Here is a 12,476-nt window from a genome sequence, read left to right on the forward strand (position 1 = left end):
GGGATTTTTATCGAAAACCTCTTCTTCTCTGGACAGTTCCTGTCTCGGCCAGAGATGTCAGCAGAGAGCACTGTGTCAGACTGAAAATTAAACAACACTTCCTAATAAGTAAGGTAAGATTTTTTTTTTTTTAAAGAAGTAAATTACAAATCTATATACCTTTTTGACACCAGTTGATTTGAAAGAAAAAGATTTTCCGCTGCATAACTCCTTTAAGGTTTTGATCGGTGGGGGTGCCATTGCTAAGACTCCCACTGGTCAGTAGAACAAGTGGGAAATCACTGCTAGCCAGGAACAGAAATTCTCTACTGCAAACCTTTACTGACTCATTCTCCTGATCGGTGGGGATCTCAGCAATGAGCCTCCAAGTGATTAAATCATTTCACATGCCCCTTAGGATAATGTGCCTTTTAATGCCTTGGAGTTCAGTGCAAATAAAAAAGATGACCTACTGCTGTGCCCCAATCCCCCACCCCTGTAGTTTTGATAGTTGTGCTATTCATTTTCTTGGTTTGTGTGATGTTCCAGTCCTGCCAGAAATAACTGATCAGCCAATGATTGTCTGAATAGGCATTTCCTAGTTAAATAAAGTATCATATGCATCAGGAAGAACAGGAGAACAGAGTGGACCATTGTGCGGCATGGACAATTACAACTTTAACATTTTTTCAATGTGTTTTTTAGCTCTGTTTTTTTTTTCTTCCTAACTACATGTGAACCCAGTGTTATGATGGGTGCTTTGATCTACAAGGTTCTAAACTGGAGATGAGCAAACCAGGTTCAGGTTCGAGTTCGAGTCCATCCGAACCCGAACTTTCGGCATTTGATTAGCGGTGGCTGCTGAAGTTGGGTAAAGCTCTAAGGTTGTCTGGAAAACATGGATACAGCCAATGACTATATCCATGTTTTCCACATAGCCTTAGGGCTTTATCCAACTTCAGCAGCCACCGCTAATTAAATGCTGAAAGTTTGGGTTTGGATCGACTCGAGCATGCTCGAGGTTCGCTCATCTCTATTCTTAACCTTAAACACTATTTATTAGCAATTCATTGCAAAGAGACTGTCAGTGTTTATGCTTGATTGATTTCTGTAATCAGAAACTACATTAGGAAATAGTGTTTTATTGATTTCTTGGACACAGTAGTGAAATCTTCCAAAAGAAATAACAAGAATGCATCAATGTAAATGCCACGAGTATATCATTTCCTCTTTTACCCCACTATACCATATCACTATGCATGTTAAAAATGATATTTGAATTATTTAAAAAGAATCAATCCTTCATCAACAGTCCTCGTATCTGTGCCACTATTCACACTGTGATGCAGGTCTAGCACAAGTCGCGTCACCCTTCCTGGCTGTATAATCCACATAAATTCGATTGACAAAGGGGGAGGATCCCTGAAACGTTGGGACGTAGCACGTCCGAGTTCAGTCTCCTGAAAGATAGAGTCTCCAATGGACACTAGGAGCTGATGAGCGCCGTTGCTCTGGCGTGAAGACTGGACTCTAATGGATATCGGCACTGTGGTGATGTGATAGCTTTATTATCTTATGTAATGTACTGATATTATTCAACAAAGAAAGCATTTGCAAAGAGTACTGTCTGGTCTGGAACTTATTTATGAATTTATGAAGAATCAATCCTTTACATTCTAACAATAGGTTTATTAACCCTTAAGGACCGGGACAATTTTTATTTTTGCGCTTTCGTTCCTTCCTCCTTGTGCTTATAAGGCCATAGCATTTTTTCATCTAGAGACCCACATGAGCCCTTATTTTTTGAGACACTAATTGTACTTTGCAATGGCAGGCTTAATTTTTGCATAACGTACACTGCAAAACCAGAAAAAAATTATATGTGTGGTGAAATAGAAAAAAAAAAAGCATTTTTTAAATTTGTGGAGGTTTCGTGTTTATGCCGTTTACCCTAGGGTAAAACTGACTTGTTATGCATATTTCTCAAGTTGTTACGATTACAGCGATATGTAGCTTGTGTAACTTTTATTTTATTTGATGGCTTTATAAAAATTAAAACCTTTTTTAAACAATAAATGTTCCTTAAAATCGCTCTATTCCCAGGCTTATAACACTTTTATTCTTTGGTCTATGGGGCTGTGTGAGGTGTTAGTCTTTGCGCCATGATGTGTTCTTTCTATTGGTACCTTGATTGCGCATATGCGACTTTTTGATCGCTTTTTATTTATTTTTTTCTGGATTTGGTGCGACCAAAAATGCGCAATTTTGCACTTTGGAATTTTTTTTGTGCTTACGCCGTTTACCGTGAGAGATTTGGAATGAAATAAATTAATAGTTCGGGTGATTACGCACGTGGCGATAACAAACATGTTTATTTATTTATATTTATAAAATGGAGAAAGGGGGGGGGATTTTTTATTCATAAAAAAACATTCTTAATTTTTTTTACGTACATACTAGAAGTCCCCCTGGGGGACTTCTATTATCACTACACTGATCTCTCATTGAGATCTATTCAGTATAGATATACTGCATGGATCTATGAGATCAGTGTTCTTTTGCCTTCGGCTGCTGCAGCCGAAAACATTAGAATGGCGAGTCGGGATCAGTGCGATTACGGCGCAGACCCCGTCCGGATAAAGGGGTTAAGGTCATGTGTTTGTGTAGAATTGATTTCAATGGAGAACCCCAGCCGAGACCCATTTTTTCAGAATGCTAGGGAGGTGGTATGTAATAAAAATCTAAAAAAATCTAAAAATCCACTTACCTTACTGGCCCCCATGCTGCCACAAGCATTCCACCACTCCGATCCACAGTGTCTAGCTGTTTTCCGGTCTAAGGACAGGACTTAGGACAGGATATGGCAGGCTCACTCAGCCATTCAGGGAGTGTAGCGATGTCCCTCCTCTGCCACTGTATGGCTGAGTGGGCCTGCCATGTTACATCCAAAGAACCGTCTCAAGACCAGGAACCCAGGGAGGTAAGTGGATGTTAGTCCCAGTAGTTGCACACGTGACTCACACCTAAGCTAGGTACTCAGTAAAATAATGCAAGCTGTATTTTTAATCTATTAATGTGGTATAATAAAGTCTAAATAAAAACAACTATCCATGCACACTGTTATAAAATTTACTTTCTTTTTTACAATGGGTTTACAGACATTTTTCCATTGACTTTAATGTAGCCCGTTATTAGTTTAAAAATATAGACACAATTTCTACCTCTTTTACTGCCAGATTCAGCTTTTATGTTACTGTATGTGGACATAGCCAGAAAAGAGTTGATACGCTGATGTTTATAAAGTAAATATTAACAGGCAATCCCAATAAAATGTATATGCCGCTAATATGTATAAGTGTGTGCCATGTCTGTTGTGTTCCATGTATTGAGAGGTGCAATCTTAATAAATACAGCCTCTCTAAGGCTGCCCTCACAGCGGCCTTAGAGCTCAGATCAAAGCTGGTGTAGATTTTAAATATGTCCTGATGCAGATGTAAAGTGAAGGTCACACCACCTTAGTGTTAAGTCCTTCCCACTCAGAAAGCGCAGAACAGATTGGGCAAAAAGAAAAAAGAAATGCTACATTTTTTTGTACAAAAAGGGGGTTTGCTACTTTTTACAACTCTGCACCAGGTGCAGACATACATACAAAAACATACATTAAAGGCTCATCCTTACGCGTTTCTAGACAGGACCGGTCTCTCCATTAGATGCTATTGCTAGCATCTAATGGGGTAAGGGCAGGCAGTTTCAGAGGCAGGTCAGGCGATCTAAGTCAGCTAGGGGAGAGGCAGTACAGATGTGGGTCAGGTAGAAAGAGTAATATGAAGAACAGTTCAAGGTCTAGATACATACAATAATCTGAAGAACACAGGTCAAGATACATGGGAGTACAGCAGAAACAGCAAACGGGTACCTTTGCTTAGAATGCTAGACTCCAACAACACTCAGGCAGGGGAGGGGCTGCTGTTGCTGGTTTAAATAGGTGCAGGTGATTCTGGATTTTCAGACCGCAGTAGTAGGTGGAGACAAGCTGCCTCTATAGATCCAAAGCACCTAGTGGCCAGAGGTGTCATTGCAACAAAAGGAGGAAGAACACTCCAGTGGGCACAAGCAGCCCCAGAACAAGCTGCCACCGGTTAGTCTAAACCAGGAGCTTACCACTATACAGTTTAACTCTAGTGATGAGCAAATAGTATTCGGCCGAATAGCTATTGGATCGAATACTGTAGTATGCTATTTGTGCTATTCAATTGCATTTGAATATTTGACTGATGCAGTAAAAATTCAAGTCCCCCAACCCCCCCCCCCCCGGTGCTTTTTTCTAGCCAATAAACATGCAGGGAGGGAAAGACAGGCAGTAGGAATAGGCAGTACTTAAAAACAAAACTCTAACTGACCGCTAAACATCATGTCATCTACTGAATATAAAAAAAAAACTCTAACTGATATTGACTGGCTAAACTATGTAATCTCCTGAATATAAGAATAGTGGTTTCCAGATTCGTGTCACTTGCTGGTTGGAGCTAGAGAGGGACAGGCTCTATACCAGGGAGAGAAAGCTTTTAGGTGAAGTTAGGTAGGAAGGGACCCCCAAAAGCCCATGTTAGGGTTAAAAGTATTGTGTTCAGACATCTATTGATAGTGTATGCAGTTGTATAATGTGATTGCAGGATACCTGTTATCTTGCTACTACTGATTTTCGCAGTCTGCGTCCTGTAAAGGAGTTGATTTTTTGGTTAAGTGGAAATTGCCAGGAGCTCTATATATCCCTTTATACGCTATATACTCTGGCAATTCTGCACTGTTTATGTAAATTGTAGCTTATGCACATTAGAAATAAACTAAAAACTTTAAACATCCTAAATACCTAATAGCCAAACTAAGATGTCATGTGATCAGACTGTATACAGAGCCTGGTTATGTACACCGTTGGCAGTTTTATATACAGCCTGTTTATATACAAAGATTGTCAGTGTTATATACAGCCTGGTTATATTCAACTAGGGATGGTCTGAAACTGCCGAGGTTCGGGTTCGTATGAACCCGAACGCTCGGCACCAGATTCACGCTTTCTGTTCGCTCCGTGCAGCGGGTGGATACAGTGGGAGGACCGCCTGGAAAACTGGGATACACCCTATGGCTATGGCTGTATCCCAGTTTTCCAGGCGGTCCTCCCGCTGTATCCACCCTCTCCACGGAGAGGGGAGACAGCGGGAATCATTTCCGAGAGTTCGGGTTTGTACAAACCCGAACCGAACTCCGTTCGGACCATCCCTATATTCAACATTGGCAGTGTAATATACAGCCTGGTTATATACAAAATTGGCAGTGTTATACAGTACACAGTTTGGTTATGTACAACATCGGTAGTGTTATGCTGAGCCTGCTTATATACAACATTGGCAGTGTTATACAGTATACAGCCTGGTATACAACATTAACAGTCTTATACTAAGCCTGGTTATATACAACATTGACAGTGTTATATACAGCCTGGTTAAATACAACATTGGCAGTGTTATATACAGCCTGGTTATATACAACATTGGCAGTGTTATATACAGCCTGGTTATGTACAACATAGGTAGTGTTATACAGAGCCTGGTTATATACAACATTGGCAGTGTTATATACAGTCTGGTTATGTACAACATAGGTAGTGTTATACAGAGCCTGGTTATATACAACATTAGTAGTGTTATGCTGAGCCTGGTTATATGCAACATTGGCAGTGTTATATACAGCCTGGTTATGTACAACATAGGTAGTGTTATACAGAGCCTGGTTATATACAACATTGGCAGTGTTATATACAGCCTGGTTATGTACAACATAGGTAGTGTTATACAGAGCCTGGTTATATACAACATTGGCAGTGTTATATACAGTCTGGTTATGTACAACATTGGTAGTGTTATGCTGAGTCTGGTTATATACAACATTGACAGTGTTGGTGGAGGTCCTGTATACTTGTAGTACATAGTTGATGGAGGTTCTGTATACCTGTAGTGTATAGTTCTGGGGTCCTGTATACCTAAATTGTGTAGTTTGGGGGTCCCCCTGCCTACTGCAGACCATAAGTAAGGTGTGTGTGCAGAAAACCTGCAGCTTATAATAATAAGTGCATTGACAATCCTGCATCATCATAATCTGGCTCTCTTAGGCACTACCTTTCATTCTTGGTGAGGACAACACAGAATAGGTTTCAAAGTTTCTAATACTGTATACACCCCTCCCTGCAGGTAGCCTCCGTACTGTATACACTCCCCCCCCCTTGCAGGTAGCCCCCGTACTGTATACACTTCCCCCCTTGCAGGTACTCCTATACTGTATATACTCCCTCCCTGCAGGTAGCCCCCATATTGTACACACTCCCCCTGCAGGTAGCCCCCACACTGTATACACCCCCACCCCTGCGGGTAGCCCCATACTCTATACACTCCCCCCACTTGCAGGTAGCCCCCATACTCTATACCCCCTTGCAGGTAATCCCTATACTGTATACTCTCCAACCCCCACAGGTAGCCCCTATACTGTATACACCCCCCCTTAAGGTAGCCCCCATGCTGTTCAAACTCCCCTCTGCAGGTAGCCCCCATGCTGTATGCAATCCCCCCTTCAGGTATCCCTCCATGCTGTATACACCCCCCCAGGTAGCCCCCATGCTGTATACATTCTCTAACACCCCCTTACTATATACATTCCCCAACACCACCACCCGGCAGGTAAGCCCCTTACTGTATACACTCTATATACACTGTACACTGTTAGGGTGCCTTCACACCTACCAGATCCGCAGCGGAGTTCATGCTGTGAATTTTCAGCGAAATCCGATGCAGATCCAGTGTCATTCAACCCTATGACACTTCATCCCTCTGCGAGTATGTAAATTAACCCCCTCGGCGGCTGGAGCGTAACTTACACTGACAGAGGCACCCATCATTCCGTCCGCACAGACAGCTGTTAGATTGTGCAGGCTCCCCAGTGTGTTTAGCGCTGTGCTGCTGCTGCCGGGCACGGCTCTCTCCTCACGGCTCTCAATGTCCCCCCTTAAGCAAGCTGGAGCAGTGTGTGCAGTGTCTAGAGCTGTGAGGAGATAGCCATGCCCGGCAGCAGCAGCACAGCGCTGAACACACTGGTGGAGAGCCTGCATGATCTAACAGCGGTCAGTGTAAGTTACGCTCCAGCCGCCAAAGGGGTTAATTTACATACTCACAGCGGGATGTCAATCCGGCTGTGAGTATGAAGTGTCATAGGGCTGAATGACACTGGATCCGCAGCAGATTTCACTGCAAATTTGCAGCTTGAAATCCGCTGTCGATCCGGTAGGTGTGAAGGCATCCTTACTGTTTATTTCTGTGGATCTGTTGTGAGGCAGCTGGCCCTAGCAACCAATCAGATTCCAGCTCCCTGTGAAAATGAAAGTAGTAATCCTATTGGTTGCTAAGGCTCCCAACTGCCGTTTCAGCTGCAGCACTATTTATATCACCTGTGTGTGCAGTGTGGAGATTTTCCCCTTCATCTCTATGGGGCGCTTTACCCCCTCCCCTCCTGTACATCTGGCGGGGACGGGACCTTCGCTCTAACCTTCCCGGGCACCCAATGTATCTGTGTGCCAAATTTGGGGTCAAACAGTTCAGGCGTTTGGAAGTCTATACGGGACAGATGGACAGACAGACAGACACTTTCATTTTAGTATTTTTCTCCCAAAGACTATAATGGGATTCAATATTCGTTCGAATATACGAATATCAGGAATTTTGAATTATCAAATATTTCACTATTCGCTCATCTCTATTTAACACTATACTAAACTGGTAAATTTCAGGTGAGCTATAGTCTCTTTATCAATAGAAGCTAATAAAGCTGCATAAGAACTCTGGGGGGAACCTATCTGTGCCCTTTGTCCATGAAATTGTTTAAATTTGTTGCAAAATTTTGCACAATAGCTTACTTCATCTTTTTTTCCAACTTCTCACGTCATTCCAACTCTCAAATCTTTTTCAACACTTCTCACATCTGTCTTCAGGAAAACATGATTGATACATGTTTTTGCGGTAGTCTTTGATTCTCATGTCACATTTTTAATAGTCACGTGTCACATGTGCTTGCACAAAGCCACTCAAGTCCGGACCACACTTAAACGGCTACATATGTTAGCTTGATGGAACAATAACATTCATTAGCTTCTTAGTGGATGCAGTGGAGATTTATGTAATGCTGTGAAACATTTTGATAATTTTATGGCAATACATGCACACATATAAATGGAAAGGCCTCATATACCCTAAATACATTTACAATGTGTATATCCCACAATGTGCATATCCCACTTAATCGCCATATTTACCACTTACAATGCTATCACACACACTGCTAATTTATCATTCATGCACTCGATTCAAATTGCACATATGTATGCCTTTTAATTTGAATTCCTTTCTAAGCAGCATTGACTACTATAGTTTGATAGTCCATCTAATAGTGTCAAACAGCACTTTTTGATGTTCCAAGCTTTTGATAGGTTTCAGCATCTCTTTGTAAATTAAAAAGTAACATTTTTCTAAAACTGACCTTAATACTTCTGTACCGGGCCCTAAAAGGATTTACTCTAAGTGACTTATGAATATGTGATTTTCACAAGCATACACTGTGATTTATAACTAGAGATGAGCAAAGCGAACTTAGCAAAATTCCATGGACCACGTGCATTGGTGTTTTGCAAGAGTACCTTGTGGCAATCACCTCCTGCTGACAATTTTATACTAAATTCAATAACAAAATTAGCAGAAAATGGTTTATTCATTTGTCTGCGCTCTCCCTCTCCATGTCTTCAGCCGCCTCCAGCCCGCTCAAGCAATCACTGACTAAGAGACAGCACTGTGGCCAGTAATTGGCTGAGTGGACTGTCACTCTCAAGACATAAGTGTAACAGGCCCCTCAGCCAATCACTGGCCATGGTGCTGTCCCTTCTCAGTCAGTCAGTGATTGGCTGAGCAGAGAGTGACAACCCACTCAACAACATGTCATTGTATAAACAATTTTAAATATTTTTTTTTGTTTGCGATTTTTTATTTTTCCATTTTACTACCAATATGTAACCCCTTCCCTCTGCAGGACATACAGGTACGTCCTGCGACGGGTGGAGAGGTTCATAGAGGGGCCGCGACCCGGCAATCCATGTATCTAATCTGCTGCAGACCAGAATAATAGAGCAGTGGATCAGTGCTCTATTATAAACACAACATTGATCTCAATGGGAGATCAGTGCTGTGTATATAGAAGTTCCCCCAGGGGTCTTCTAATTAATGTATGGGGAAAAAAAATGTTTTTATTAATAAAAAAATACACTCCCCTCATAAAAGTCTGAATCACCCCCCTTTTCCAATTTTATATATAAAAAAAAAAAAAAAAAAAAATTGATATTGCAGCATGCGTAATCACCTGAACTAATTATCACATTCCTGATCTCGCACAGTAAACGGTGTAAGCGTAAAAGAAATTCCAAAGTGAAAATTGCGCATTTTTGGTCGCATCAAATCTAGTAAAATTGTGATAAAAGGCGATCAAAAAGTCGCATATACGCAAACAAGTTACCGAAAGTAAAGATAATGGCGCAAAAAATGACAACTCACACAGCCCCATAGACCAAAGGATGAAAGCGTTGTAAGAAGGGGAATAGAGCAATCTTAAAGAACATTTTGTTTTTTTAAAAGGTTTTAATTTTTTAAAAACCATCAAATAAAATAAAAGTCATGCCCATCGTTGTAATCGTATCGACTTGAGGAATATAGATAACATGTCAGTTTTACCATAGGGCAAACGGCGTAACCCCCCCTAAAAAAAACAAACAAACAAAAAAACTTGCGTTTTATTTTCACCAAGCATATAATTTTTTTTCTGGTTTTGCAGCATATTTTATGCAAAAATTAACTCTGCCTTTGCAAATTACAATTAGTGCCGCAAAAAATAAGGGCTCATGTGAGTCTGTAGGTGAAAAAATGCAAGCACTGTGGCCTTTTAAACACAAGGTGGAAAAAAACGAAAAAACTAAATATGACCCAGGAGGGAAGGGGTTAAGAAAGATCGAAAATTTTGCAGTTGATAGTCTGGGCACTAAGCCCAATAATATGCTGCACTGCAGGGTTAAAAAACTTTTCCAGTCTAATGTCCATGGAGCTGCTGTAAAATATCATTGGCCACATAATCTACAGGTGTCTCAGTGAGCATAGGGTCAAATCTGCAGTCAAGCTCAAAATAAAAGGGATTGAGCCAATTGGGCTGATATGGTTCCCTGGAGCAATGTATTAAGCTCCTTAAGCAGCCGTGGCACGTACAAATCGTGGCTGCAGCAGGAGCTTTATACCGGGGAAAAATTACTTTTATTTCCCTGGCTTGTGACAGACATGGGCGGGGAAGTAGTCACCTGGGTGGCTCCCCGCCCATGTCTAGTCACAGCGCTCTTCCTGTTAGCGCGCTCAGCGGGATGATTGACAGGCAAAGAGGCCAGTAATGGACCTCTCCGCCTGTCAATCATTTCCGCAGAGTGCGCTGACTAGACACGGGCGGGGAGTTGTCCAGATGACAACTTCCCAGTCCGTGTCTGTCACGAGCCGGGGGAATAAAAGTAATTTTTCCCTGGTATAAAGCTCCTGCAGCAGCCGCGGCTGGTATATGCCGCAGCTGCTGCAGGAGCTTTATACATTGCTCCAGGGAACCATATCAGCCCGATTGGAAAGATCCCGGATCGGTAATCTATGTATCTGGTCTGCTGCAGACCAGAGTAATAGAGCACAGATCTAATGGATCCCGGTCTATGTGCAGCCAGGGACCGCAGGTATTAGCCGCCACGGCTGTCAAAGCTAACAGCTGCATTTGAATAGTGCATGTGCCCCCTGTCCCTGGTGTCTAGTGGGGGATCTATATAACTTTGTAATATGCTTCTATCACCTATCTGCCCCCTTCCCTATCTTCCTTCCCCTCAACCCCCCACCAGGAAGTGAAGTAAACTCATTATTACCTAATGACTGTGACCCCAGGCTTTTCTGTAGCAGCTATTTTGTGACTATGACATCATCAAGAGGGAGGCGAGTCTAAGCCCAGTTAGGCCAGCCTCCCTTTGTCAGATGACTCAGGTTGCTCAGCTCTGACATCTAACAGTTTTACAGAGTCAGTTAGTCATCACAGGAGACAAAGTGCATCATGGTAAAGCCTAAAATAAGAAGCGAAGAAAAAATGAAGACACCAACTGTAGTTTCAGGGACCTCCAAAAGAGCAGGAAATTCAAACGGAGAGAGACTCAGGAGGGATGGTAAGTGTAAAAACTATGTTTATGATTAATTTTTTTTTTTTTTTTTTTTTTTTTTTTAAATATCAGTGCCGCAGTACCCCTTTAAGGGTTTAAAACATAGATTTTATTATTTACATCATATCACACCAACATTAGTATTTCCAATATCCAAAATATATTAAAAAAAACTATGCTGTTGCCTTTTGATTGTACAAGGAGAGACAGTAAGTAGCTCACCAGGGATTGTTCATGCATGTACAGTATCAGTGTGTCAGAGGTCAGACTAGTTACAAATGTCTATTTTGTTCTTGTTTTCTTGACAGATACTCTTGAACTCAACATGCAAACCCCCAAGGCACAATTGTCTTATAGGGCCAGTGAGTAGCCGCATAGCGACAGAAATATCCTACTTCTGCATTTAACTTCACTATTAAGATACACTAACACACTACCTAATCACACAGTTACAGTATATCCAACACAGAGCACTCCACTCATAACATGGTGGGATCAGTCTCAAATGTTTATTAATATTATTATTAGTTATTTAGAAAGCCCCCCTAATTCCAGAGCGCTATACAGGCGACAGGGGTAACAAACAAGAACATTACACGGTCAAAACGCATTACATGAAGACAAATGGCAGACTGGTACATGAGGAAATGGACCCTGCCCACGAGGGCTTACGATCTATAAGGTAATGGTAGAGAAACAGGAGGTAAAGTGCAGCCAGTCAGTGTGATGCAGAGTTATTACAGGTTATAGCCAACTTTGAAGAGATGGGTTTTCAAGTTACTTTTGAAGGACTTGATGGTGGATGAGAGCTGGATATGTGGGGGAAGCAAGTTCCAGAGTATAGGGGAGGCTCGGGCAAAGTCTTGGAGGCAGTTGTGCGAGGTACGACCAAGGGTGGAGCGCAGACGGAGGTCACTGGAAGATCGAAGGTTGCGTGAGTGACGGTAGCGGGATATCAGGTCAGAGATGTATGGAGGGGACAGGTTGTGGATGGCCTTGTACGTCATGGTCAACAATTTAGAGTGAATACGTTGGGCAATGGGGAGCCAGTGAAGGGATTGGCAGAGGGGAGAGGCAGAGGTAAAGCGAGGGGAAAAGTGGATTAGTTGGGCGGCAGAGTTAAGGATAGACTGGAGGGGAGCAAGGAAGTCTTTGAATAGTAGTGTTATGCGGTGTTCAATAAATGTAT

The sequence above is a fragment of the Dendropsophus ebraccatus genome, chromosome 3, assembly GCF_027789765.1.
Source record: "Dendropsophus ebraccatus isolate aDenEbr1 chromosome 3, aDenEbr1.pat, whole genome shotgun sequence".
Lineage (NCBI taxonomy): Eukaryota > Metazoa > Chordata > Amphibia > Anura > Hylidae > Dendropsophus > Dendropsophus ebraccatus.